The sequence below is a fragment of the Morone saxatilis genome, unplaced genomic scaffold (assembly GCF_004916995.1).
Source record: "Morone saxatilis isolate NCDOM2014 unplaced genomic scaffold, NCSU_SB_2.0 Contig11, whole genome shotgun sequence".
Lineage (NCBI taxonomy): Eukaryota > Metazoa > Chordata > Actinopteri > Moronidae > Morone > Morone saxatilis.
The window spans coordinates 2,112,805-2,119,018 of record NW_023339663.1 but is presented as its reverse complement, the minus strand read 5'-3'; positions in this window follow the sequence as shown (position 1 = coordinate 2,119,018).

Genomic DNA, 6,214 nt, shown 5'->3' with positions numbered 1-6,214 from the left:
ATATATATTAAAATATATAATATTATAATAATATATTATAATATTATAATATAGTATTTTTTATCTTTTATTTAGATTGTATACAGCATTAAACACAGAGGAGATTTAAATAACATTAAAACTGTGGTACCTGTCTGTCTCTCTGTGTCTCTTGTCTGTCTGTCTGCAGCCATCTACCAGCCCTCCACCTTCAGTGAGCCGTCTCCCCCTTTAACGCTCATCATCTTCATCTTCATCACTGAATGAAACCAACTGAACTCTGAATCTGTGTCAAACGGGACAAAAATTCAAACTTAAAGAAGAAGAGATAAAATATATAAAATGAAACAAAACAAATCGAATATTGTTTTTATTTGATTTATTTTAGTTTAGTTTTTTGTTGTTTTTTATATTTTTGTGTCGTCTTAAACTGCAAAACCAAATCAATATAACAAACATATAAACAAACAAATAAAGTAAATTAAATAATTTATTCATCATATTTAGTTTTTATTTTTATCTTATCCAAGTGAAAAAAACAATACCAAACATAAGTATTACTACAAATGAAATAATAATAATAATAATAATTCACAGATGTATAAAACACTGCATATTTATATTATATTTATTTATTTATATTTCTAATAATATTCTAATTAACTGCATAGTTGTAAGCTGATATAAAGACATGTTTTGATTATTAATTTACAGTAAACAATCAATTATTACCATTTATATTTAATGTGAACTATATTGTCATTAATTAACTGTTTATAAACCAGCACGGAGGAGTTAAAGTCTCTAAAGAATACATTAATAAACACTTTATTCTTCATTTCTTGGACCCTATATTGAAGATAAAAGGTACATTGTAATATAAATATAAATAGTAAATGATCTCCAGGTGTTTACAGGACAGATTGGATATAAAAATAATTCATTTAGCCATAAATCATCAGTTCTGATAATCAATAATCATTCTGGGCATTTTTCTTAAAGCAAAAATGTTTCTTAAATGTGAATATTTGCTGTTTTTCTGTCATCAAACTGAATAAATTTAGGTTTTTAAAGTATTAGTCAAACTTGTAAAGAGCATTTTTCACTATTTTATGACATTTTATAGCCCCAACGATCAATAAAGACCACAATCATTACATTAATCTATCAATCTACACTGTAAATGATGGTTAGTTGCAGCTGTGAGTGGTCTCCTCTGGGCCGGACTGTAGTCTGGAGGACCTCCACAGGGGGGCGTCCACTAAATACTGCACTTTATACTGAACATACATCTGATAGCTGAAGTTACTTTAAAGATTTTACACAAAAGATGCAAAAAAATGTACACATTTATTTAAAAAACATTTACTTTTACATTTCAGTATTCTAACCCCGTTATTTAGCATTAATAACCAGTAAATAAATGTTTAATAAAGTGGTTTTAAGCAGCTATACAAAGTCAATAGATCAATATATACTTTATTGATCCTCATGGGGAAATTCAGGCATCCAGTAGCTCAGACTGCGTAAAGAATGTTGATTAAAAGACCAAAACAGACATTATAATGGGGTTAAAAACAGACAAACAATAACAGAATAAATAAATAAGATGAGGAATAAAAGTTTATTAATATATTTGTCAACAAAAGCAGATAATGTGTAATAATATAAGGAAGAGTTATAGATTAATAAACATTAATAAAGTCCTGTCTGCTTATAACAACAGTATAATGTTGTTGATTAAAGGTGTTTACTGTCTCCTCCCCTTCACAACCTGCTGGATATAAATGTTCCTGCTGTCTGTATTTAGACACACAGACAGATCTTAGTCATGTACCGGCTCACTTCCTGCTCCAGGTCAGAGTCACGGGTAAAACTGCTGCTGTTAGACTGCTATCAATCAAACAATCAAAGCTTTATTTGTAAAGCAGATTTCACACAGTGGAAGGTCAAAGATAAGACGGATGATAAGACTGAATGGAGTTAAGATTAAATAATAATTAATTAATAAAAGTTATACTAAAAACTCTTCATTTCTCATTTAAAATCACTATTTTCTTTATCGTTTGTGTTCGTTATTGTATATTTTATTTCTTCTATCTTATATCTATGAATAAATGAGTGTATTTTTATAACTTAACTTTTATATGGATGAAAATGAGTGCTTACTGACTGCGGCTCAATAAAAACTAAATAAGGAAGTAATTAGAAGGATAAAAAGTATTATGAAACAATTTAATTTTATTTGTTTAGCGCCAATTCATAACAGAAGTTATTCTCAGGACACTTCTTCAAATACAGCAGCGTCTTAGACCGGAACTCCTTATAACATATTACAGAGACCCAACAGTACCCACCTGAGCAAGCACTTGGAGACAGGGCAAGGAAAAACTGCCTTAACAGCGTAGAAACCTGCGGACAGAGGAGAGAGAGAAGAGAGAGAGAGAGATGTACAGCAACAACAGTAGGCAACAACTACATTAATAGTAATGATCGATGACCATCAGCTATTGTATGTTTTATGTGTGGTGTGCTGCTTAAACACGATTGATTTATTGGTATTTGATCAGTTACTGCCTATTGCACAATGTGCTTGGTGACGTTAATATTAACTCCTGATAAAACTTGATAGCTCTGTGTTCTCATTGTCCTGCAGTTTACTTTACATGACGTATAAAAACAGGAAACTTCCTTCAACACAATGTAGAGAGAAAGTGCAGCTTCACTGGTTGAAGCCTCGATACTGCAGGAAAAGGTGACTTTAGGGTTAATTAAATAAAAATGTTCCTCCTATAACTTTCAGTTTTAGTCATTTTAAAACAGATTTTACTTGTGTTTTACAGATTTTATGCAGTTTTTAACTGTTGGAGGACGTGCAGAGAATAAAAGATGGCGGTGCGAGTGGCTTCAGTTGATTATACAATACGCTCTCTGCTCCAAGCATGCTGCAGCAGGCGTGTGAAGCCACGTTTACGCCTCTTGTCTTTTGGCCTAATGCAGCTCTGACATGTTTTGCATAATTAAATAATAATATACAGTACATCCTACGAGTCAGGGCCAGATTTTAGAGAGCGAGGGGGGACAATAGGTTGCAGTGCGGACTCTACGGGCTTTATGGGGTGCGACCTCTACCAGGTGAGTTACCCTACGCCACCAACAGAGAGCTTCAGTCCTGCCCTCCTGTCTCATGGCGACACACACACACACACACAGACACGCTGACCTGGAACTGTCCAAGATGTCTGCAATATTGCGAGTTTCAATACATAAATATAGATGAGATCCCTTTTCTTCAAAACGAACCACGCCTACTTTTGATTGAGAACAAATGTGGCAACATTTCCCGCATTTTGCACATCAGGTGATTTCAAAAACTGCAGATTGGGATTTTCTTCACTTCCCCAAAGAGCGAAGGGCAATAAAAGAAGAGATCTGTGACTTCAGGCCTCCTGTGGAGAAGGATACAGATGATGTTATGTTGTTAATGATGTTCCTGAGTTAATGTGAGCAGATTGTGTCTGTAGGTAGATTGAAGAGAATCAGAAAAGTCTCAGTGACGATGTAAATAAAGTTTTTACTTTACTTTAAGATCCTACCTTAAAACAGCAGTTTTTTGAATGGAGTTTGGTTTGACACTGTGGATCAGAGGGTATTTTAACCTTAATAAGTCACATAAACTGAGCTGACCTTCCTTCTAATAATGAACCTTATAAACAGCAGAAGGTAACGTAGGAAGTGGAGATAAAACCAACATGTTTTCTGCTTCTGTCGGCTCGTAGCAACAGTGATGTAATTAATTTACAGTAACGTCACATTGGACAGACGATCAAAACAGAAAAATAAAGAGTCTGAACGACAGAAAAAGTATTTGTATTTGGGGGATTTGTCCACTTTGATGGAGGCAGACTCCAGTCACATTAGAGGCTTTCACCCAAAAGCTGGCGGGTCGGGGGATTGAAGTAAGGCCAAAGTACCCGGATGAGCTGCTGAAGGGGATGTACTATTTTTAATTTGACCCTTTTAGAGATGAAGGTAGGTGTTATTGTTTAACACACAGCTGGCTGCGGGTGCACATTAGCCAAAACTGTGCAGCACTCTACTAGTAACAGTATTGCTTTACTAATAGAAAGCAAGCAGCCTAAGGTAGTAGTTAATGTACATAATTCTCATTACAGTTGTGATTAAAATAATGATGCATTAGTGACCTTTTATTACTGTTTTCATTGAGCTTGTGCAAGTTATTACTTCTGCACACTGGGCTCCATAAACAGGGTGGAAAATGCCTAAATACTGACTGAATGGAAAGCTGCGACACATGCGCCACGACTGCATAAGTGACCCAGTAAAGAAAACACACCAACGGGGTTTTGGGGATGACGGGGCGGCTGATCTAGAGGGATATCCTGAGTGAGTAACCAAAGAGGAGGAGCTGGACGAGGCAGAGGGAGCAGGAGCCAGCACAGGAAAGGCAGATATTAGTCAAGGACCAAAAGCAGGAATCAAAAAAACGAAGAAAGCGAAGCTGGAACGTATTGAGTGCCAGTAGCTGAACACAGAGCGTTTGAAGAGGCTAATAAGAGCGATGAGTCCAGCACACCTGCAAACAATCACACAAACACTGAGAGAGAGAGAGAGCGGCTCCAAGAGGGACAGATGTAATATTAGCAAAAAATATTTAATTAGCTTCTTTCTTTTGGTGGAGGTCTGATATGTGAACATCAGGGAATCTATGTGAAGTGTTTGTTCTCACATACAGACATAGTTGTAAAAGTAACGTTATACAGAAAGTAAAGGGAAAAGTAGAACATTGTAAATGTCTTACGACAGATTTTATTCTTAGGTTTTCAAGTGTTGCTAAATTTAACTCTATGTGCACAGATTACTACACATACAATGAGAAGAAGTGAGTAGAGATTGTCTGACAGCTCTGTAGAGGCTCAGCTAACCCTATGAACTTTGGTCCACCAGCACCCAGGCTGGGTATTTCTATTCCCTAAAAGCTGTGCAACCTCAGCTAAAAAAGTTTATATGAGTCAATTAACCATAATAATAATTTAAAAAAACAGTTTTGCATCAAATTGTATTCAGTAAAAACAGAAATAGTAATTTACTGATGATTTCTGAATGTAGAAACAAGAACAACATATTTCTGGACACAAAAATCTCCACCCTGTGTAACATAATCATCTGGTTAGTAGTTAATGTAAATGATTCTCATTACATTTGTGATGTAATAATAATAATGTGAAATAATGCTTTCATTGATAAAAAATAAAACTCTTGTATTTAGAGGTATAATACAGCACAACCTGAGCTGGAAAACACTTTGTTGGTCACCGTGCAGAAACATAAGACGGCAGCTGAACATGCACTGAACTACTGAACTGCGTCTCTTTTTTGATAAGTTTTGCACGTTTGTTGTGCAATTCAAAACAGAAAGCTGAGCTTGTGAAGGTTATCACTGCATTCTTCCAAACGTTTTACAACAGTTAATGATTAAAAAAGGAGAATGTGGAGTATGTGGTTTATTAAACTTCTTGTTGTGTCATTATTTTCGGGAATTATACACAACTGATACTTCCTAAAACTTGACAAAGGAGGGAGATGCACACAACCATTAACAAATTATTTATCTATGAAGAAAAAAAAATAAAAATAATTAAGCTATAAGCAGCATGTGACGTCAGCAGAGTGCGTGAGTGTGTGTTGCTGTAGCAACGCAATCAAAACCAAATAGTTGTTTCATGGCGGAGAGAGAACCAGAACTGAGCTCCAGCAGGGTTTCTGAAGCAGCTCTGAAGCTCAGGTTTCAGTGTACAAAGCCTCTGCCCCGCCCACCTCCAAAAAAACGCTGCAACAAATTGTTTCCTGCTAGAAAAAACCCCACCAGTCACTCACAGCGGGATGACGCAATGTCACAGCAATCTCCTCCCTGTTAGTATAAAGGCAGCCTCCTGTATTTAGATGCCCAGAATGAGCTGACTAACTTACACTCTTGAACTAAATGACTCATCTCCTGTGAGATGTCTGCATCTGTGATGAAACTGCTGAAGCTATTGTTGGGAAGTTGTCCCTGAAAACTGGGCTGGGTGCCAGGGTGAGGTGAGAGAGGGGGCGGGTTTTCCAAATAACAACAACATAAAGCTACTGTTTCAAAATAAAAGACAGCATTTATTTGATGAGAGCACTTTAATCTGTAAATGAAATTAGAAAGAGAACATCCCATATTTTTGTT